Source organism: Dermacentor andersoni, chromosome 3, assembly GCF_023375885.2.
Source record: "Dermacentor andersoni chromosome 3, qqDerAnde1_hic_scaffold, whole genome shotgun sequence".
NCBI classification, from domain to species: domain Eukaryota; kingdom Metazoa; phylum Arthropoda; class Arachnida; order Ixodida; family Ixodidae; genus Dermacentor; species Dermacentor andersoni.
In genome coordinates, this window is record NC_092816.1 from 76,292,224 (window position 1) to 76,315,585 (window position 23,362).

Below are 23,362 nucleotides of genomic sequence, written 5' to 3' on the forward strand. Positions count from 1 at the left end.
ATTGATACAGTGGGACCTCTGCCGGTAACAGCCACGGGGTACCGACACATTTTGACTGTGATCTGCCCAGCGACAAAGTTCCCTGAAGCAGTGCCGCTTAAAGAACTCAGCTCAGTTGAGATAGTCAATGCACTACTGTCCATATTTGCGCGAGTTGGTTTTCCTGCAGAAATCCAGTCAGATCAGGGTACAGTGTTTACTAGCGCTTTGACGACAGCCTTTCTCGAAAGGTGGGGGGTAAGGCTGTTACACAGCTCAGTGCACCACCCCCAGTCGAATTCCGTTGAGAAGCTCCACTCCGTCATGAAGCGCGTGTTGAGAGCATTGTGTTTTGAACATCAAACTGACTGGGAGCTGTGTCTGCCTGGAGTGATGTTTGCTTTAAGAACCGCGCCGCATGCGGCTACGGGGTTCTCGCCAGCTGAGCTGGTGTACGGTCGCTCGCTGCGATCTCCGCTTCGCAATGTGCATCACTATTCTCGCTTTCGGAGGCAAGGCGCACTTCTCGCCAGAATCACTTGATGGCGGAGCCTGTTTAGAAAGAAGCGCCGGAGAGGAACCCGGTTGCCGCATGACGCCTTTCTCAGCGTTCACAGGGACCGGCCCACCATGCATTTCTGATGCCATGCGCCGGCTTCGCGGCGCCGCCGCTGGATGTGGTCGAGTGTCAGGGAAGCGCGCAAGGGGAGTCCCACTGCAGTACGTGCCTCGTACACAACTCGTTTCGAATGTGGCAATACGTTGCGTTGCTATATTGAGTCGACGCTAAACGCATTACCGTTGACAGTCACGGCGAGATCGGTTCTGCCCAATTACTTATTGCTATTATTGTGCCGAAACTGAAAGTGTAAGCCATGCAAATCTTGGAAAATTGGAAAATCTTGGAACGAAGCTGCAAGTATTTCGACACAGTATATTTGTTTCGGCGAACCAGTTGCAGTTTCAGTACCCAGGAGGTGGAATCTGTGGTGACGTCACTATAGACTGCCTCGCTCCGTTCGCGTTATCACTGCACCTGACACACGCGAGTGCGGCCAGAAGAAGCGAACACAGCTACCTCGGTGTATTTTGATTATTATTATTATTATTTTTTGATGAGCACAAACTCGCAGTTTCGTCCGAAAGGCAAAGCATTGAGAGCGATAGCGAGGTGTTAGACTTTACGCAATCTAGGGCTCGTAGTTTCCTGACCAGTATAAACTGCAGTAAACATTTGCTAACGCACTAAACAAGCATCCAAAAACACACATGAACAGTGTATATTCGCAGACTGCGAGCACTCACCTTGGCAACGCTGGCGTTATGCGGAGCTCCGGCAGCAGTTTCTTGTCCCAAAGCGATTGTTCCGTGCTGATGCTCCTATCACCAAAGAAATGGTGCCGCGCTTACGAACACAGGAGGTCACACCATATTTTTAACACTGGGCACGCAAGCACTCTAAGTGTATTAAGCCGAGAGCCTTTCGGTATTGCCCCTGCATGCTTGCCCATGGCACCTGCAACAGATTAGATACACCTTGAAACAACGGTTCGCGGGCCACATACGCTGGACTCCCGATCTCGGATGCCTTGCGGCGCGTGTGCGGCGAATCAGTTCAGCAGAAATCTGCAAGGTGGTGGAGGCAGTTGCACGAAACGAAAACGTGTCATCTATCTCACATTAGCACAAAGCTACAAAGGAAGCCCATACAGGTTCCTAAAAAATACAGCTTCGCAAATAAAAGAAAATTTTGTTCTGGTCTCGATTATCGACTAGAAGTCTGTTTTTGTTCTTTTATGTTGAAGTATTTGGGCTGCCGATAGAATTCTTTAATTGACTTTCAATTCATTATATGATTTTAAAAGATTGCAACGAAGCCAGACCGACTTTTGCGGTAATGCAAAATAGCATCTTTGCAATGTTGCCTATTGTAATTGATTTTTAAAAATTGCTTGCACGATGCTAGTAACCGTAGTAGGCGTAAATAAGAAACGTTGCGATTGGGCACTTTCTGTAAGGACTCTTTTTCATGCGAGAAACCTATAGGATAAATACTTCGTGTCTTATTGTAGGATTCGTACCCAGTGTCACCCCGCGCAGCAGCCCAATGCTTTACCCAGTAGAACGCACGTATTTCACGAAAGAAGAGCAAGTTTACTAGTCCTTCCCTCACGTATGCTACAGAGCTTTGAGGCGCTTCACGCCTGTCGAATAATAGTGATCAAAGTAAGAGTGCGTTAGTTTTCCGCATCGTTCCCTGTGGCAACTATAGCGCTTTGAGACGTGGTGCCACTGCACCGCCTTCGAGATCAGCAAAAGCGAGCGACAGAAAGGACACGCGCCGCGTTGTGCGCTGCGTAAAACGAAACAAATGTTTTAGGAACAGTTTTTCAGGCGTTGACTAAGGGTGTGCCTTATAATTTACAGAACCAAATCGAATAGGAATCGAGTCATTTCTGAGGCTGGCGCGAACGGTGCGATTGGGCGGGAAGAAAGCGAGTAGCGTCAGCACATCTCCCATTTATTAGGCTCATCCATCCAATTCAATTGGTTCATTCAATCGGATCATCTTTTCCATCCAATCGGCATCACTGCATGAAGGGGCAGCAAGCTATCTTTGATGGCACGCAATTAACCGGCACAAAATACCAACAAAACAAGAAGCCGAAGCGCGGCTATTCTTGGGGCTCTACCCTTCGAAGTCGCTTTCGCTCACATGCTTTTCCACTCTAGGGTGCCTCAATCCGTACCTCCTCCCCCGCTCCGGAGCGGTGGGAAAAGAGTACATTGAGGGCACCCTGTTGAATCATCAGCTTCTCCCGCGTTTGGCCATTGCACTCCACTTCTGCTTCGGTGGTGACGTCAACGGTACCTGCATCCAATCACTGCGCAGCTTTGTCTCTGAGTGTTTTCCGCTTTTCTGCGGTCTCTCCGCCTTTCACCTTTTTGTGCGGCGCGTGCGAAAGCTCCCCACATACCCCGCTCACAGAAGCAGTGACGTTTGTAGAATGCTACGAATTCAGCCAGTATAGCTGAGATGCGTCATGGTATTTATTGATCATATGTGTAGATCCATACACTGCAAGTGCAAAGCCACTCATGTGATACGTAAATACGTCTTCATCAATCTATGTCCACTACAAGACCAACGCCTCCCCCAGTGGTCTTCAATAAGCCCAACGCGAGTTGACAACATGTTACGCTTCAAAGTTTCTAAAAATTTCTTCACGACATCTAATTCTCTGCCGTCCTCGACTGCACTTAGATCCCTCTTATCATGCTAGTGTGGAGTCTTTTTATTTTTTTGTTATTCCCACTTGAGCCATCATATCCTTGCCACGTTTCAAAACTTACTTAACTTCTCTATCCCCTCTTGAAGCCTGCTAAACGTATGATGGTGCTAGTGAGAACTAAAAAAAAATGCTACACAATAATACGTTAACAGAATGCGTGGCTGCAGGAAAAAGAACTTCGCGATTCCTTCCTACGCTTACGTAGAGCTTATGCGAACGAAACTTTCTGAGCTCCGCTTGAAATCGACGCGAGCTGCTCAAATGACAAGTCGGCTTGACTCCATCCAAACCGACCGCGTTTACAAGCATTTGGCTGTGCAGACGCAGCTATACAATTCATTCACCGCCGTCGAGATGGCTGAATCCGCACGGCCGTTTGTATGAAATCATCGGTCTGACTTTGGTACGATATGCTGGCTCGGCGCTGCTTCATCATACTAGTGTATATGCAGACACTAGCCTGACGTTATCTTTGGAACCTGCAACATTGGGCCTGTCCATGCTTGGCCTGTCCCACCCGACCGACATACAAGAACGTGACCCTAGTTTGGTCCTGAAATACGTTATTCGGAATGACTGGCAGATTAATGCATAAAGATTGGTTCTTGGTGATACTCGAATGCAGCGATCTGATTGGACCATCACACAAGGCGTGCTATTGCAAACACTGAAGGCTTTTGTGGTCGAATAATGGTAACGCGACCATAGATATTTACACACAGCCAGCAGTGAGAATGATCTCGTTTTGAAGCGCAAAAGACAGCGTAATAAAGCACACAATGGCTGCTATGGAATACCAGCCCACCACCCAAAAGAGACCGCCATTCCACGACGCTGCCTCCGAAGGTTTCGGCTTAACCGTGACTGGACGAATACGTAACACTTCGAAAAGCACCGGCGTTTGCGTTGGCAAGTAACTGTGTGGCCAATAGAACACTGCCAGGACAATGAACAATTTTCGTAATTATTGGTCTTACGTCCTTACATTAACTGCGCAGCAATAAAGGTAGTTGACAAACTATGTTCAAACAAATTACCCAACGAAAAAAATTCTGGCACCGGTGGGATTCGAACCCACGCCCCCGAAGAGACTAATGCCTTAAATAAACCAGCGCCATAGACAACTCGGCCACGCTGCCTTTACTAATATTACCGTCTTTGACATACACAAACAATACCCAAACGATAAAACATTTCAAGGATTTTTCTTGCACGACTTATTTAAAGATTTTCAGTGCTGCCAGGTTCTCTAGCATGTCAATCCATGTTGGCTGTTCAGGGAGTGCCCGATGGACATCCCTGAACCATGCATACTACAGCTTCAATGAAGTGACCACGTCTAGGTCGCGAATTGACACCCACATTGTTCAATTGCGTTCTAGCTTTCCACAAACTGTGCAGGCCCAGGAGCATTATAGCGTCATACGGAAAACCGCCATGTGCAGCTTAAATGAATTGTAATGCAATCGCAAAGCTTGTTGTGGAACGGCTATAAACAAGGCATAAAGAAATTCCCGAATTCCTTCTTCCCAAATGTAAAAAGAAATATAAAGGAAATATATCAAATACCTACGCAAGACAGCTCTCCACAGTATGATTACACGCCATTAGTATGGTTAGCGGCTTAAGGCTTTTGATTCGGAAGCATCAAGAAGAGCTACACAAAATGCCATAGAATACCGAAGATGCAGTAAAACCTGATTAGCTCAACCTGGAGAGGTGGCTATATGTTACCGCCCGGTTTCCTAGGGGGTGCAAATAAACATAATCATCATAGTTAAAGAAAAATAAAATATTTCAATCATTAGATAAGCTTAAATATGTCAGGTGACATGCATCGATTTGAATGCAACAAAAGGATCTAAACAACAATGTTTGGGACTTAGTTCAAAGGGATTTCTCGTTCATCATTACAGATTAACTTTTGGAGTTGTGCATTGCGCTAACCAAAGTAACATAGACATGAGAGTCGCGATGCTGTGCTTATTGATCGTAATAGTGCACTATTATAATGGCATTTCCTTTCCCGCCCCACATTGAAAGAGCCAAGATACGACATGCTGCTGCTATAAAATTCAGGCATCGAAGCAAAAAAGTCATTGGCAGCGGTGGGATTCGAACCCACGCCCCCGAAGAGACTGGTGCCTAAAACCAGCGCCTTAGACCGCTCGGCCACGCTACCGCCACGGGCGGCTTAAATGAATTCGATTGGAATTGCAATGTTTGCTGGCCTTGAACGGCAATAAACAAGGCGCTAAAGTAATCAAAAGCGTGGCAGTTTGGGCGAGTTGGTATGTCATGACTGTTTTAGGCTTGTAGCGCAGCTCAGGAAGAGCAAAAAAGGAAGGAGGTAGGCGTAATCAAAGGGAACGCGCTCACTCATAGCGCTCACTCTGTTTTCCGTTCCCTTTGATTACCCCTACCTCCTTCCTTTTTTGCTCTTCCTGAGCTGCGCTACAAGCCTAAAACGCTAAAGTAATACTTTGTGTGCTCCTTCCCAAATGTAAAAATTAGATGCACAGGAAATATATCAAATACCTATGGAAGACAGCTCTCCACAGTATGATCACACGACTTCAGTACGCTTAGCTGCTTAAAGGTTTTTATTAGGAAACATCAAGAAGAGCGACGCGAAATGCTATAGACTGCCAAAGATGCAGTAAAACCTCAATAGCTCAACCTAGCAAGGTGGCTATATGTTACCACCCGGTTTCGTAGGGGGTGCAAATAAACATAATCGTCATAGTTAAAGATAACTAAGATATTTCGATCGTTAGATAAGCGTAAATATGCCAGGTGACATGCATGGATTTGAATGCAACGAAAGTATCTTAAGAACAATCTTTGGGACTCAGTTCAAAGGGATTTCTCGTTCATCATTTCAGATGAACTTTTGCAGTTGTGCATTGCGCTGAACAAAGTAACGTAGACATGAAGGTCGCGATGCTGCGCTTATTAATCGTAATATTGCACCATTATAATGGCATTTCCTTTCCGACCCCACATTCAAAGAGCCAAGATACAACATGCCGCTGCTATCAAAATTCAGGCATCCAAGCAAAAAGTTATTGGCAGTGGTGGGATTCGAACCCACGCCCCCGAAGAGACTGGTGCCTTAAACCAGCGCCTTAGACCGTTCGGCCCCGCTACTTTTTTTTGTTATTGCCAGTCCTCGACATTTCACCAGAACACACATTCCTTAAATGATATACAGAAAAACAAAAGAAAAAGATAATGAATACAAATACCGAACAAGAAACAGTAATGTACACATTCCTTGCCGTCCGCTACTGTGGCATGACATTGTCGTATTAAATTCCTTGAGCGCTGTCAGGGGTTCAACCCTCGGCAGCCACTCAGGAACAGGCTGTTGCAACTTCTGCACTTCTACATATCGCTGCGTACATTTTCGGAAGTATACACGCGCCGGTCGGGCATCCGGGTCACAATGGTAGCCCGCCATTCTTGCGCGCCATAAACAGTGGAAGCCCGTAAGCATGATAAGGTCGTACGGGAATCCTTCGTCATCATTTACTGCCAGAAATCTGATTCCGTGTGGATCTACCGGTAACTCCTTTTTCAAAGTCCTTTGCAACACGTCCCAGAAGAAAACCCCCTCCCAACAGTGGATGAAGACATGATCTATGCTTTCCGGCTTTTTTACAAATGAGGCAGTGGGTTCCCCATGGCATGTAGAACCCACGTTGTTCCAGGAAGATTTTAACAGGTAGAGTACCGGTGTGCAATTTAAAGAAGAACGATTGCGTGGCTGGTTGAGCTGCCATCATCTTCACCCTTTTCAATACGTCTAGGCCTGGGCCTCCACTGTACACGGCTCTGTACATGGGTACAAGCAAAACACTATCACACAAATCACGGTATAACTTTTTCCGTTTTGCACTCCACAAATATTCACTTGAAAAACGAACACGCAAAAAAGAAACACTATCAACTATTTCCCGAAAGAAACCACGGACAGATCCTGGCATTATTTCGGTACCTACTACAAATTCGGGAAGTGCTCTTGACAGCCTCATTTGAATCACGGTGCGCAGAAATCGGTCATTTGTGTCTCGAAAAAATAAGAACCTGTTCACCAGTTGACGCAAGAAGAGGTGCGCCAATCCCAGACCGCCATCCTTCACACGCCGGAAGAGACTATCTCGGCTGCATCGCTCCCAGCTTGATGCCCACACGAAAACAGCAAACACGTGGTGCAGTTTCTGCACATTAATCCAGGAGCACTGTAGGACCTGCATTACGTACCAGATTTTTGTCACGAGAAACATATTGCACGCTGTAGCTCTCGCGAATATTGACAAGTGACAGGCGTTCCATCGGTCGGCTTTTCCTTTTAGTTCTTTTGTCCGCTCCTTCCAGTACTCGCTGCTGTCCTTGTAGGCATCAAGGGGTGCGCCAAGGTACTTAACTGGCGTCGTGACCCAGGTTACGTTCGAAAAGTGGTCTGGTGTGGACGCCCGTCTTCCATGCCAAAACCCCAAACATTTCTGCCAGTTAACGAAGCTGTTAGTGACGTTACCAAACTTTCTGACGATACCAATGGTATTCAGTACACTCTGCTTATCTTTACAGAAAACAGCCACATCGTCAGAATGTGCTAGTAGCTTCACCTCTGCTGATTGAAGACAAAAGCCCTTAATATATTCATTTTCGATGATGGCCTGACATAGCGTTCCTATGTAGACACAAAACAGGAGTGGACTGAGTGGACAACCCTGGCGAACGGAGCTCTTCACGTTAATGGGGGCCCCCAACGTCTGATTAATTATAAGTCTGCTTTAGCAGCTCCGGTACGCCATGGTCACCCCCTCAGTGATTATGTGCCCAAAATTAACGTGTTCGAGGATGGTGAGCAATATCTCGTGAGAAACACAGTCAAATGCTTTCTCCAAGTCTAGCTGGAGGATCGCTACTGCATCGCACATGGCGTCACAACACTCCAGCACACACTTCATCTTATGGATGTTAGTGAAAATTGTTCTTGCACGAATACCACACGTCTGGTGTGGGCCGACTACTTCCTGAATAACTGACTGGACCCGTCGTGCCAACACCTTCATCAATATTTTGTAGTCGCAGTTAGTAAGCGCTATGGGTCTGTAGGAGGAAAGTTGCTTGAGCTTTTCGTTCTCTTCTGTTTTCGGTATTAATACTGTATGGGACTGAACAAAGGATGGTGGAAGTATTTTCAGTTCGTATGCTTCATTGAAAACTGCTGTTAAGATACGAGCTAGGTGGCCTTTAAACGATTTGTACCAAGCGGCACAAGGACCGTAAGGTCCTGGCGACTTGCCAGGATTCAGGTCTTCGATGGCCTTCATCACTTCATGTTCTGTTAGTGATCGTTCTAAGGTTTCTTTAACTTCGCCCGACAGCTGTGGCATTCGTTGCAAAAATAAATTCTTGAAATCGTGCATGTTGACAGGCCTGTATGCAAAACGTTTTATGTAATGCTCAAAGAAAGTACGCCCTATACTATTATTATCCGTTAATACCACCCCTTCATATTCGATAGCCTCGATCTGCTTACGTCTCGAGTGCTTTTTTTCTAGTCCCATCGCTCTTTACGTTGGCGTTTCCCCGCATGGTAGCCTTTCTGCTCTCGCGCGCATGAGCGCACCTCGGAAGCGCTCTTCGTCGAACGCCTCGAGCTTCTTCTTAACAACGCGCATATCTTCTTGAAAGGCGCCCGGTCGCATGCATTCGAGCTTCGCCAATTTCTCCAATAATGATATTAAATCCTTTTCTCTGGCCTTTTCTTGATATCGGAGTACGCTACTTCTTTCAACTGCCCTCATTTTAATGCTTTGCTACAGCAACTCCCATTCCTCACCAAGACTCATAGAACTGTCTGTTCCAAAAGAATTCAGAGCAGCCACTACCTTTTCGTTGAAGGTTTCATCCCGTAGCAGTTCTACATTCATTTTCCAGAGTTCCCAGACGAATTTGTTTCGTTCTTTCTTGCTGCCCACCCTGCATTTTACTAGGCAGTGGTCAGAATACGATATGGCGGTAACTGTATAGCATTGGCATTGTTCTACTAAATCATATGAAAGATAGATACGGTCTAATCGTGCGTGATTTGTGCCCTGAAAGTGAGTGTACATCACGTCTCGGTCAGCCCTAAAACAGTCAGCGATATCTTCTAATTCGAATTCGTGTATTATCTGCGCCAGGATGTCGCTGCTTTTGTCATAAACTACGCGTCGCGTGGACCTATCCTCAGCGTTCAATACGCAATTGAAATCCCCAACACAGGCTATCGTTCTTTGCACAGAGAAGTGATGCTTTATGTTCAAAAAGAAAGCTGCCCTCGCTTGCACTGTATTAGGTGCATAAATGCAAAACACGCGCCATGGGACATTGCAATAGCTAAAGTCACAAAAGACAAGTCGACCAGAAGTGCTCGAAAAGTAACCCTCTATGACAAGACCTGGGAGCTTCCTCACAAACAACACACACCCCGCCGAAGTCCCTAAGGCGTGGCTCACTACTGTATATTAGTTATACGTGAACCTTCGCACCATGCTCCCGGTCTCCTCCTCGCCGTCTGCCTTGGTTTCTTGCAGGGCTAAAACGTCGAGGTCGTGGTCCACTAGTAGTCTGTAAACCTGATCCTGTTTCCTTTTGGCGGCCAGATCTGAACGTTTAGCGTGCCGAGGCTAAACAGCGGGTTGGTAGCCATTATTGATGAAAACCGGAGGGGAGAAGGCCCGGAGCATGGTGCTCACCTTAACGTCTAGCTGACCGCTAGACGCCTCCGTGGCCATCCGGTGGCCGTCGCCCGGGTTCGTCTTTCGTCGGCTTCGGGGTAAGCCTACGGTCAGTCTCCAGGTTCGGCTTAGGCTTGAGGGTGGAGCGCCTTCCGGGTAGCGTCTTAGCGGGCAGTGCCTCGGAGTCACCGCCGGCCTTTCCGTCGAATTTCTCCTCGTGCTGCAGGGGGATCTCTTGACCGGTGCCGAGACGGATTCGACGCGGGCGCTAGCAGGGGTCGCGTTGTCGTCCGCCTCTGCCTGCGTTGCATCCGTAGCTGGCTGGTGGCTCTCATTTTCTTGCGGAGCCGTCCTCACGCTCTCGACTGTAGCTGCTGGTTCCTTGGGGGGAGGGATATTATTCCGTCCTCCTTCGGCCTGCTTAGTCGTCGCGCCCGTTTCTGCCGCCACTTTGCCGTTTCCAGCTCCCGTGGCCGCTTTCTCCGCCTCGGTCACGTCCATCACGTGGTCTAACGTCGACGGCTCGCTCTCCGCCGAACCCGCTGCTACTGCGTGCGAACACACACAGTCCGCATCGTTGTGTCCAAAAACCCTGCAGCGCGAGCAACGGGGAACCTTGCATTCACGACGAACGTGGCCAGATCCCCGGCAGCACAGGCACTGAATGGGACGAACTGCGGCTACCACCAGCGCAAGCTCGCCGGCTACGCGGATCTGGTGGGGCAGGTCGTCAACTTTCATTCCAGCCTTCAGCTGCAGCAGCACTGCCCGGGTCGTCGAGCCCTTGTCGGAAACGCCATCCACTCGCCAGCGCTCCCGGTTCACTTCCGTCACTTTTCCGAAGCTCAGCCACGCTACCGCCATGTTTGGCTAAAATGAATGGCATTGCAATTGCAATGTTTGCTGGCCTTGAACGGCTATGAACAAGGCGCTAAAGAATCATTTGTGTGCTCCTTCCCAAATGTAAAAATTAAATGTACAGGAAATATATCAAATACCCACAGAAGACAGCTCTCCACAGTATGATTACACAACTTTAGGACGCTAAGCTCGTTAAAGGTTTTGGTTAGGAAACATCAAGAACAGCTACGCAAAATGATATAGACTGCCAAAGATGCAGTAAAACCTGATTAGCTCAAGCTGGCAAGGTGGCTATATGTTACCGCCCGGTTTCGTAGGAGTTGCAGATAAACACAATCATCATAGTTAAAAATTAATAAAATATTTCAAGCATTAGATAAGCGTAAATATGTCAGGTGACATGCATAGATTTGAATGCGACGGACGTATCTAAACAACAATCTTTGGGAGTCAGTTCAAAGGGATTTCTCGTTCATCTTTACAGATTAACTTCTGCAGTTGTGCATTGCGCTGAGCAAAGTAACGTAGACATCAAGGTCGCGATGCTGTGCTTATTAATCGTAATATTGCACCATTATAATGGCATTTCCTTTCCGACACCACATTCAAAGAGCCAAGAAACAACATGCCCCTGCTATCAAAATTCAGGCATCCAAGCAAAAAGTTGTTGGCAGCGGTGGGATTCGAACCCACGCCCCCGAAGAGACTGGTGCCTTAAACCAGCGCCTTAGACCGCTCGGCCACGCTACCGCCATGTGTGGCTAAAATGAATGGTATTGCAATCGCAATGTTTGCTGGTCTTGAACGGCTATAAAGAAGGCGCTAAAGAATCATTTGTGTGCTCCTTGCCAAATGTAAAAATTAAATGTACAGGAAATATATCAAATATCTACGGAAGACAGCTCTCCACAGTATGATTACACGACTTTAGTACGCTTAGCTGCCTAAAGGTTTTGGTTAGGAAACACCAAGAACAGCTACGCAAAATCATATAGACTGCCAAAGATGCAGTAAAACCTGATTAGTTCAAGCTGGCCAGGTGGCTATATGTTACCGCCCGCTTTCGTAGGAGTTGCAGATAAACACAATCGTCATAGTTAAATATAAATAACATATTTCGATCGTTAGATAAGCGTAAATATGCCAGGTGACATGCATGGATTTCAATGCAACGAAAGTATCTAAAGAACAATCTTTGGGACTCAGTTCAAAGGGATTTCTCGTTCATCTTTACAGATTAACTTCTGCAGTTGTGCATTGCGTTGAACAAAGTAACATAGACATGAAAAAGGCGATGCTGCGCTTATTAATCGTAATATTGCACCATTACAATGGCATTTCCTTTCCGACCCCACATTCAAAGAGCCAAGATACATGCCGCTGCTATCAAAATTCAGGCATGCAAGCAAAAAGTTGTTGGCAGCGGTGGGATTCGAACCCACGCCCCCGAAGAGACTGGTGCCTTAAACCAGCGCCTTAGACCGCTCGGCCACGCTACCGCCATGTGTGGCTAAAATGAATGGCATTGCAATTGCAATGTTTGCTGGCCTTGAACGGCTATAAAGAAGGCGCTAAAGAATTATTTGTGTGCTTCTTGCCAAATGTAAAAATTAAATGTACAGGAGTTATATCAAATATCGACGGAAGACAGCTCTCCACAGTATGATTACACGACTTTTGTACCCTTAGCTGCTTAAGGGTTTTGATTAGGAAACATCAAGAAGAGCTACGCAAAATGATATAGACTGCCAAAGATGCAGTAAAACCTGATTAGTTCAAACTGGCAAGGTGGCTATATGTTACCGCCCGGTTTCGTAGGAGTTGCAGATAAACACAATCATCATAGCTAAAGATAAATAAAATATTTCAAGCATTAGATAAGCATAAATATGTCAGGTGACATGCATAGATTTGAATGCGACGGAAGGATCTAAACAACAATCCTTGGGACTCAGTTCAAAGCGATTTCTCGTTCATCCTTACAGATTAACTTTTGGAGTTGTGCATTCCGCTAAACAATGTAAAATAGTCGTGAAAATGGCGATGCTGCGCTTAATAGTCGTAATATTGCACCATTATAATGGCATTTCCTTTCCGACCCCACATTCAAAGAGCCAAGATACAACATGCCCCTGCTATCAAAATTCAGGCATCCAAGCAAAAAGTTATTGGCAGCGGTGGGATTCGAACCCACGCCCCCGAAGAGACTGGTGCCTTAAACCAGCGCCTTAGACCGCTCGGCCACGCTACCGCCATGTGTGGCTAAAATGAATGGCATTGCAATTGCAATGTTTGCTGGCCTGGAACGGCTATAAAGAAGGCGCTAAAGAATCATTTGTGTGCTCCTTGCCAAATGTAAAAATTAAATGTACAGGAAATATATCAAATATCTACGGAAGACAGCTCTCCACAGTATGATTACACGACTTTAGTACGCTTAGCTGCCTAGAGGTTTTGGTTAGGAAACACCAAGAACAGCTACGCAAAATCATATAGACTGCCAAAGATACAGTAAAACCTGATTAGCTCAACCTGGCAAGGGGGCTATATGTTACCGCCCGGTTTCGTAGAGGCTGCAAATACACATAATCGTCATAGTTAAAGATAAATAAGATATTTCGATCGTTAGACAAGCGTAAATATGCCAGGTTACATGCATAGATTTGAATGCAACGAAAGTATCTAAAGAACAATCTTTTGGACTTAGTTCAAAGGAATTTCTCGTTCATCTTTACAGATTAACTTTTGGAGTTGTGCATTGCGTAGAACAAAGTAACATTGACATGAAAAAGGCGATGCTGTGCTTAATAATCGTAATAGCGCACTAAGTAAAGGGAAGTTCCTTTCCCGCCCCACATTCAGAGAGCCAAGATACGACATGCCGCTGCTATCAAAATTCAGGCGTCCAAGCAAAAAGTTATTGGCAGCGGTGGGATTCGAACCCACGCCCCCGAAGAGACTGGTGCCTTAAACCAGCGCCTTAGACCGCTCGGCCACGCTACTTTTTATTTATTTATTTATTGCCGGTCTTCGACATTATTCAGACGATACAGTTATCACACACTTATGTATCACAAATTCCAACCATTGGAGGAAACAAAAAAAAGAAGCACCAACGGAAGGTGCGTAAGGATAGGATCCGCACAATTGAGCCGTCTGTCCATATTGGACTGGCGTTGTCAAACTAAAATTCCTTCATGGCTGTCAGGGGTTCTAGCCTTGACAGCCAATCCGGTACACATTCCTCTAGTTTCTGAATTTCAATAAATCGCGAGATACATTCTTTGAAATAAGCACGAGCTGGCCTAGCGTCAGGATCGCAATGGTACCCTGCCATACGGGCCCGCCATATACAGTGTAGAGCATTCAACATAACAAAGTCATAGGGAACCCCGTCGTCATCTTTAATGGCCAGATACCTGATACCTTGGAGGTCCACCGGTTGCTCTTTCTTCAGGGTTCGCTTTAAGACGTCCCAGAAGAAAACTGCCGCCCAGCAATGTAGGAAAACGTGATCTATATTTTCGGGCTTCTTGCATATCAAGCAGTGCGACCCCCAAAGTACGAGACAACCCTTTCCTCCAGAAACGTCTTCACGGAGAGCGTTCCGGTGTGTAGCTTAAAGAAGAAGGTCTTTACCCCTGGTGGCACCTGCATATGTTTTACTCGTTTAAGTACGTCCTGTCCTGGCCCTCCACTGTATATGGATCTGTATAAGGGCACTGGGGACACTATGTCGCATACATCTCTATACAATATTTTCCTTTTCACTTCAGAAAGATAATCATTTGTAAAACGAACAGAAAGGAAGTGTACACTGTCGACCACTTCCTTGAAATAACCACGCAGCGTTCCCGTCATGCTTGCCGTGCTAACATGTTCCGGCAAAGCGTTACTCAACCTTAGCTGACATATGGTGCGCAGAAAAGGGGCGCGCACATCGCGAAAAAACAAAAATCGGTTTAGAACTTGAAGAAAAAGATGCGCCAGCCCCACACCCCCATCCTGCACTCTTCTGAACAAATTTGTTCGGCTGCACCGTTCCCATGTTGATCCCCAGATGAAAACCGCAAACACTCTGTGCAGCCTTTGCACATTTACTCTAGAACAATAGTGTTTGCAGGACGTAATATAACTTAGTAATAAAAAACACGTTACAAACTGTCGCTCTTGCAAAAATGGACAGGTTATTGCCTTTCCATTTATCTACTTTTTCTTTCAGTTCTTTGGTTTGGTTCCTCCAGTATTCGTCGCTGCTATTGTACCTGTCTAGGGGAACACCCAGATACCTTGTCGGAGTTCTCACCCAGTTCACGTTCGCGAAACAGTCGGGTGCAGAAAACCAGTCCCCGTGCCACAGCCCTAGCGATTTGCCCCAGTTTACTCTGCTACCCGTTACGGCACAGAAATGCTTTACTACAGATATTGTTTCCGTTACGCTCGGTTGGTCAGTGCAACACACTGCAATGTCGTCTGCATATGCAAGCAACTTCACTTCTGTCGCTGCCAATCTGAAACGCCGTATTCCGTTATTTTCATTAATTGCTACACACATTGCTTCTACGTTGATAGCAAATAACAGCGAGCTGAGGGGGCAGCCTTGGCGCACTGAACGCATGATGTTAATAGGGGCCCCCAGAGACTTATTAACAATTAATCTTGTTGTGCAATTCTGGTACGCCAAGGCCACGCCCTCAGTGATGATGGAACCGACATTAACATGATCTAAGATGGCAAACAAAATAACGTGAGCGACACAATCGAGCGCTTTCTCTAGGTCGAGCTGAAGAACTGCAACACCGCCACCGGTGACGTCACAGCACTCGAGCACACATCGCATCTTATGGATGTTTGAAAAAATAGATCGCCCTTTGATGCCACAAGTTTGATGGTCTCCGACTATTTCTTTGATGACGCCTTGAAGCCTGCTAGCTAAAACCTTCATAAATATTTTATAATCGACGTTTGTTAGTGAAATCGGTCTGTAGGATGACACGAATCTGAGTTTGTCTATTTGATCGCTCTTCGGTATTAGAATGGTGTGCGTTTTTCCGAAGGAAGGTGGTAATGATTTCTTCTCGTATGCATCATTAAATACGTATGCTAGCAAAGGCGCCAGCTCTCTTTTAAAAGCTTTATATAGACCTGCGCTGAGTCCATCAGGTCCCGGTGATTTACCCATGTTCAAATCGTCGATTGCCTTTTCGACTTCCCTCTCCATTATTTTTTCTTCTAATCGCTTTTTAACATCATCACTCAAACGTGGCATGCGATGCAGAAAACCTGCTTTAAAACCGTCAACATTCGCTTCCTGAAATGCAAAAAGCGACTGGTAGTGCTCAAAGAAGGCTTGACGAATGCTATCACTGTCTTCAAGGACATTCCCGTTCACTAAGATCTGGTCGACATGGTTTCTTCGTCCATACGCCTTCTCTAAGCCGAGCGCCCTTTTCGTGGGCGTCTCCCCTGCCGCTAGTGCATCTGCTCGTGCTCGCACGATGGCACCTTGATAGCGTTCCTTGTCAAACAGTTCAAGTTTTTCTTTGACGTTTCGCACATCGTCTTTGTACGCACCAGGCGCTCTGCACTCAAGCGTTAGCAGCTGCCCAAGCAGTGTTCTTAAACTCTTTTCTTTCATTTCCTTCTCGAATTTTTTACAACTGGATCTTTCTATCGCTTTCATTTTAATCTTTTGTTTAAAACATTCCCACTTGTCGACGATTGTTCCCGCAGCATCCCATTGAACTTCATTAACCGCATCCCGTACTACCTGTAAAAAGGGCTGGTCATTTAGTAACAAGGCATTCATTTTCCACATATCCCAGTTAAATACATGTCTCCTTTTAATTATACCTACGTTACATTTCACCAGGCAGTGATCTGAAAACGACACTGGTACTACACAATAACTGTGGCATCTTGGAATTGTATCCAATGAAATGTAAATTCGGTCCAAACGCGCATGGTTGCTGCCCTGAAAACGTATGAAAGTCACTTCACGCCCCCCTTCCAAACATTCAAAAACATCATCGAGTTCATTTTCATTAATTAAATCTGATACCACTTCACTGCTTCGGTCACGCACACCTGTATTATTGACTCTGTCTCCAGCACTTAACACACAATTAAAGTCACCTAACAGCATCACGCACATATTACAACATACATATTGTGAAAGGTTCGAAAAAAAAAAACGGACGCGCTCATCTACTGAATTCGGCGCATATACGCATATAACGCGGAACTCAGCATCACACATAACAATATCACAAAGAACAATCCTTCCTGACTGACACGAAAAAATGCTTTGAATCTGCAGTCCAGGCAGCTTCTTCACAAGAAGAACGCACCCTCCAGCCGTGCCTACCGCATGGCTAACCACCGCAAAATACCTAGTCGTGAAACGTCGCACCATGCTCCCGGTCGCCTCCTCTCCTTCAACCTTAGTTTCCTGGACGGCTAGTACGTCTATGTCGTGGTCAGTGACCAACCGTAGGACCTGACTTTGCCTACGACTAGCCGCCAGCCCTCTCACGTTTAATGTGGCAAACCTAAGAGACGGTATTTGAGCCATCTTGATCTAAAAGAAAAGTAGGCCCGGAGCATGGTGCTTACCGCTCACGACTAGCCCTCGGCTAGCCGCCTCCGGGACCTCCCGGCTTGTTGGTGTCCTTAGACGTGGCCGCTTTGTCGGCAGGCTTCTTTTCATGCGGTACATTGGGCTTTGGCTTGTAGCCCAATCGCCTCCCATGAGGCGTCTTCGTCGGCGGTCCCTCACTGGTGCTGGTTGCCCGATCCTCGCGGTCCTTCGTCTGGTCGTGGGTGCGCTTGACGGAGGCAGCAAGAGCCCCAGTATGGTCGTCGTCGGTGACGCTCTCGTCCTGCTGCATTGCGGTCGCGTCTTCAGGTGCGTCTTCACTGACGCTTCCCGTCGCCTGCCCCTCAGTCGTAGCATCCCGTTCCGCCTTACTCGGCTTATGAGTTGGCTGAGCCACGTTGCCGTCTGCCTCCAGAATCGTCGTCACACTACTTGTCGCTGTCGACACCATGTCACCGGTTCCTTTAGCCGCGTCCTCCGCCTCGGTCACGTCCATGATGTGCTCTGCCGCAACATCATTCGCTGGTGGGCCTGTCACAGCGGCATAGGACTTCACGCATTCAGCGTCGACGTGGCCGAAACGTCTGCACCGGGTACAACGTGGGACTCTGCACTCACGGCGGACGTGTCCCGTGCCGTGGCAGCGCAGGCACTGCATCGGTCGACCGGGAACGACGACCAAGGCTAACTCTCCACCAACGCGGATCTGATGGGGGAGGTCTTCCACCTTCATGCTGGCCTTCAGCTTGAGAAGGACGGTTCTGGTGGTTGAGGTCTTGGTTCCCATGCCTTCAACATGCCACCGCTCCCGGCTCACCGCCTCCACCTTGCTGAAAGCCGCGAAAGCCGTCCGGACGTCCTCGTCGGCAACGCCGTAGAGCAGCCAATAAAGCCTAAGCTTCACCTGATGGTCCTGCAGGTCAACGATGAGGCACCGTCGTCCCTTCACTTGAAGTTCCTTCGGGGCAAGCAGCTTTTTCGTTGCAGCTGCATCGCAGAGGGTCACTGCCCAGACATGGTTGATTTGGTAAGCCCCTGTGCATACCACATCAGGCAGCATGCCCGCCGGCAGAAGAGCATCCCTGAAATCCTCCACCTTGTACGGCCTCGCACGTACATCACCGTGCAAAAAGACGGTGTTAACCACCAGTTGTCCTTTAGGCAGCTGCGGCAAAATAAAAGCATAATCCTTATCATCGTTGAGCCTGTTTCCGCGGCAAAAATTGGCCGCTGTCGCTGCTCCACTGGAGCCCATGATTCTGCTGACCGCTCAGCTCGGCTGCCGGAAGCAGAATGTGCTCGGCCACGCTACCGCCATGTGTGGCTAAAATGAATGGCATTGCAATTGCAATGTTTGCTGGCCTGGAACGCCTATAAACAAAGCGCTAAAGAATTATTTGTGTGCTCCTTCCCAAATGTAAAAATTCAATGTACAGGAAATATATCAAATATCTACGGAAGACAGCTCTCCACAGTATGATTACACGACTTTAGTACACTTAGCTTCTTAAAAGTCTTGATTAGGAAACACCAAGAAGAGCTACGCAAAATCATAGAGACTGCCAAAGATACAGTAAAACCTGATTAGCTCAACCTGGCAAGGGGGCTATATGTTCCGCCCGGTTTCGTAGGGGGTGCAAATACACATAATCGTCATAGTTAAATATAAATGAGATATTTCGATCTTTAGATAAGCGTAAATATGCCAGGTGACATGCATGGATTTGAATGCAACGAAACTATCTAAACAACAATCTTTGAGACTTAGTTCAAAGTAATTTCTCTATCATCTTTACAGATTAACTTTTGGAGTTGTGCATTGCGTAGAACAAAGTAACATTGACATGAAAAAGGTGAGGCTGTGCTTATTAATCGTAATAGCGCACTAATTAAAAAGAAGTTCCCTTCCCGCCCCAGATTCAGAGAGCCAAGATACGACATGCCGCTGCAATCAAAATTCAGGCGTCCAAGCAAAAAGTTCTTGGCAGCGGTGGGATTCGAAGACACGCACCCGAAGAGACTGGTGCCTTAAACCTGCGCCTTAGACCTCTCGTCCACGCTACCGCCATGTGTGGCGAAAGTGAATGCCATTGCAATTGCAATGTTTGCTGGCCTGGAACGGCTATAAACAAAGCGCTAAAGAATTATTTGTGTGCTCCTTCCGAAATGTAAAAATAAATGTACAGGAAATATATCAAATATCTACGGAAGACAGCTCTCCACAGTATGATTACACGACTTTAGTACACTTAGCTTCTTAAAAGTCTTGATTAGGAAACATCAAGAAGAGCTACGCAAAATCATAGAGACTGCCAAAGATACAGTAAAACCTGATTAGCTTAAACTGGCGAGGTGGCTATATGTTACCGCCCGGTTTCGTAGGGGTTGCAGATAAACACAATCATCATAGTTAAAGATAAATAAATATTTCAAGCATTAGATAAGCGTAAATATGTCAGGTGACATGCATATATTTGAATGCGACGGAAGTATCTAAACAACAATCTTTGGGACTCAGTTCAAAGGGATTTCTCGTTCATCTTTACAGATTAACTTCTGCAGCTGTGCTTTGTGCTGAACAAAGTAACGTAGACATGAAGGTCGTGATGCTGTGCTTATTAATCGTAATATTGCACCATTATAATGGCATTTCCTTTCCGACCCCACATTAAAGAGCCAAGATACAACATGCCGCTGCTATCAAAATTCAGGCACCCAAGCAAAAAGTTGTTCGCAGCGGTGGGATTCGAACCCACGCCCCCGAAGAGACTGGTGCCTTAAACCAGCGCCTTAGACCGCTCGGCCACGCTACCGCCATGTGTTGCTACAATGAATGGCATTCCAATTGCAATGTTTGCTGGACTGGAACGGCTATAAACAAAGCGCTAAAGAATTATTTGTGTGCTCCTTCCGAAATGTAAAAATTAAATGTACAGGAAATATATCAAATATCTACGGAAGACAGCTCTTCACAGTATGATTACACGACTTTAGTACACTTAGCTTCTTAAAAGTCTTGATTAAGAAACACCAAGAAGAGCTACGCAAAATCATAGAGACTGCCAAAGATACAGTAAAACCTGATTAGCTCAACCTGGCAAGGTGGCTATATGTTACGGCCCGCTCTCGTAGGGGTTGCAGATAAACACAATCATCATAGTTAAAGATAAATAAAATATTTCAAGCATTAGATAAGCGTAATTATGTCAGGTGACATGCATAGATTTGAATGCGACAGAAGTATCTAAACAACAATCTTTGGGACTCAGTTCAAAGGGATTTCTCGTTCATCTTTACAGATTAATTCCTGCAGTTGTGCATTGCGTTGAAAAAAGTAACATAGGCATGAAAAAGGCGATGCTGCGCTTATTAATCGTAATATTGCACCATTATAATGGCATTTCCTTTCCGACCCCCCATTAAAGAGCCAAGATACAACATGCCGCTGCTATCAAAATTCAGGCATCCAAGCAAAAAGTTGTTGGCAGCGGTGGGATTCGAACCCACGCCCCCGAAGAGGCTGGTGCCTTAAACCAGCGCCTTAGACCGCTCGGCCACGCTACCGCCATGTGTTGCTACAATGAATGGCATTGCAATTGCAATGTTTGCTGGCCTGGAACGGCTATAAACAAAGCGCTAAAGAATTATTTGTGTGCTCCTTCCGAAATGTAAAAATTAAATGTACAGGAAATATATCAAATATCTACGGAAGACAGCTCTTCACAGTATGATTACACGACTTTAGTACACTTAGCTTCTTAAAAGTCTTGATTAAGAAACACCAAGAAGATCTACGCAAAATGATATAGACTGTCAAAGATGCAGTAAAACCTGATAAGCTCAAACTGGCAAGGTGGCTATATGTTACCGCCCTGTCTCGTAGGGGTTGCAGATAAACACAATCATCTTAGTTAAAGATAAATAAAATATTTCAAGCATTAGATAAGCATTAAATATGTCAGGTGACATGCATAAATTTGAATGCGACGGAAGTATCTAAACAACAATCTTTGGGACTCAGTTCAAAGCGATTTCTCGTTCATCCTTACAGATTAACTTTTGGAGTTGTGCATTCCACTAAACAATGTAAAATAGTCATGAAAATGGCGATGCTGCGCTTATTAATCGTAATATCGCACCATTAAAATGGCATTTCCTTTCCGACCCCACATTCAAAGAGCCAAGATACAACATGCCCCTGCTATCAAAATTCAGGCATCCAAGCAAAAAGTTGTTGGCAGCGGTGGGATTCGAACCCACGCCCCCGAAGAGACTGGTGCCTAAAACCAGCGCCTTAGACCGCTCGGCCACGCTACCGCCATGTGTGGCTAAAATGAATGGCATTCCAATTGCAATGTTTGGTGACCTTGAACGACTATAAACAATGCGCTAAAGAATTATTTGTGTGCTCCTTCCCAAATGTAAATAATATATGTACAGGAAATATATCAGATACCTACGGAAGACAGCTCTCCACAGTATGATTACACGACTTTAGTACCCTTAGCTGCTTAAGGGTTTTGGTTAGGAAACACCAAGAACAGCTACGCAAAATGATATAGACTGCCAAAGATGCAGTAAAACCTGATAAGCTCAAACTGGCAAAGTGGCTATATGTTACCGCCCTGTCTCGTAGGGGTTGCAGATAAACACAATCATCATAGTTAAAGATAAATAAAATATTTCAAGCATTAGATAAGCATTAAATATGTCAGGTGACATGCATAAATTTGAATGCGACGGAAGTATCTAAACAACAATCTTTGGGACTCAGTTCAAAGCGATTTCTCGTTCATCCTTACAGATTAACTTTTGGAGTTGTGCATTCCACTAAACAATGTAAAATAGTCATGAAAATGGCGATGCTGCGCTTATTAATCGTAATATCGCACCATTAAAATGGCATTTCCTTTCCGACCCCACATTCAGTGCCAAGAAACAACATGCCCCTGCTATCAAAATGCAGGCATCCAAGCAAAAAGTTGTTGGCAGCGGTGGGATTCGAACCCACGCCCCCGAAGAGACTGGTGCCTAAAACCAGCGCCTTAGACCGCTCGGCCACGCTACCGCCATGTGTGGCTAAAATGAATGCCATTGCAATTGCAATGTTTGCTGGCCTGGAACAGCTATAAACAAAGCGCTAAAGAATTATTTGTGTGCTCCTTCCGAAATGTAAAAATAAATGTACAGGAAATATATCAAATATCTACGGAAGACAGCTCTCCACAGTATGATTACACGACTTTAGTACACTTAGCTTCTTAAAAGTCTTGATTAAGAAACACCAAGAAGATCTACGCAAAATCATAGAGTCTGCCAAAGATACAGTAAAACCTGATAAGCTCAACCTGGCAAGGTGGCTATATGTTACCGCCCGGTCTCGTAGGGGTTGCAGATAAACACAATCATCATAGTTAAAGATAAATAAAATATTTCAAGCATTAGATAAGCGTAATTATGTCAGGTGACATGCATAGATTTGAATGCGACAGAAGTATCTAAACAACAATCTTTGGGACTCAGTTCAAAGGGATTTCTCGTTCATCTTTACAGATTAACTTCTGCAGCTGTGCTTCGTGCTGAACAAAGTAACGTAGACATGAAGGTCGTGATGCTGTGCTTATTAATCGTTATATTGCACCATTATAATGGCATTTCCTTTCCGACCCCACATTCAAAGAGCCAAGATACAACATGCCGCTGCTATCAAAATTCAGGCATCCAAGCAAAAAGTTGTTGGCAGCGGTGGGATTCGAACCCACGCCCCCGAAGAGACTGGTGCCTTAAACCAGCGCCTTAGACCGCTCGGCCACGCTACCGCCATGTGTGGCTAAAATGAATGCCATTGCAATTGCAATGTTTGCTGGCCTGGAACGGCTATAAACAAAGCGCTAAAG

The 23,362-nt window shown here is 46.0% G+C and overlaps 10 non-coding genes across 10 annotated transcripts; all 10 read right to left on the reverse strand.

Annotated features, from left to right (window-relative positions):
- Positions 1-5,372: 5,372 nt before the first annotated feature.
- On the reverse strand, positions 5,373-5,454 carry TRNAL-UAG (transfer RNA leucine (anticodon UAG)). Its single transcript has one exon. It is a non-coding gene; the product is annotated as a tRNA-Leu (tRNA).
- Positions 5,455-11,535: 6,081 nt separating this feature from the next.
- Positions 11,536-11,617, reverse strand: TRNAL-AAG (transfer RNA leucine (anticodon UAG)). The gene has a single exon. It is a non-coding gene; the product is annotated as a tRNA-Leu (tRNA).
- Positions 11,618-12,284: 667 nt separating this feature from the next.
- TRNAL-AAG (transfer RNA leucine (anticodon AAG)) lies at positions 12,285-12,366 on the reverse strand. Its single transcript has one exon. It is a non-coding gene; the product is annotated as a tRNA-Leu (tRNA).
- A 670-nt stretch (positions 12,367-13,036) lies between these two features.
- TRNAL-AAG (transfer RNA leucine (anticodon UAG)) lies at positions 13,037-13,118 on the reverse strand. Its single transcript has one exon. It is a non-coding gene; the product is annotated as a tRNA-Leu (tRNA).
- Positions 13,119-13,788: 670 nt separating this feature from the next.
- On the reverse strand, positions 13,789-13,870 carry TRNAL-AAG (transfer RNA leucine (anticodon AAG)). The gene has a single exon. It is a non-coding gene; the product is annotated as a tRNA-Leu (tRNA).
- A 6,323-nt stretch (positions 13,871-20,193) lies between these two features.
- On the reverse strand, positions 20,194-20,278 carry TRNAL-AAG (transfer RNA leucine (anticodon UAG)). The gene has a single exon. It is a non-coding gene; the product is annotated as a tRNA-Leu (tRNA).
- Positions 20,279-20,947: 669 nt separating this feature from the next.
- On the reverse strand, positions 20,948-21,029 carry TRNAL-AAG (transfer RNA leucine (anticodon UAG)). Its single transcript has one exon. It is a non-coding gene; the product is annotated as a tRNA-Leu (tRNA).
- Positions 21,030-21,700: 671 nt separating this feature from the next.
- Positions 21,701-21,782, reverse strand: TRNAL-UAG (transfer RNA leucine (anticodon UAG)). The gene has a single exon. It is a non-coding gene; the product is annotated as a tRNA-Leu (tRNA).
- Positions 21,783-22,451: 669 nt separating this feature from the next.
- TRNAL-UAG (transfer RNA leucine (anticodon AAG)) lies at positions 22,452-22,533 on the reverse strand. The gene has a single exon. It is a non-coding gene; the product is annotated as a tRNA-Leu (tRNA).
- A 669-nt stretch (positions 22,534-23,202) lies between these two features.
- Positions 23,203-23,284, reverse strand: TRNAL-AAG (transfer RNA leucine (anticodon UAG)). The gene has a single exon. It is a non-coding gene; the product is annotated as a tRNA-Leu (tRNA).
- Between the last annotated feature and the right edge of the window lie 78 nt (positions 23,285-23,362).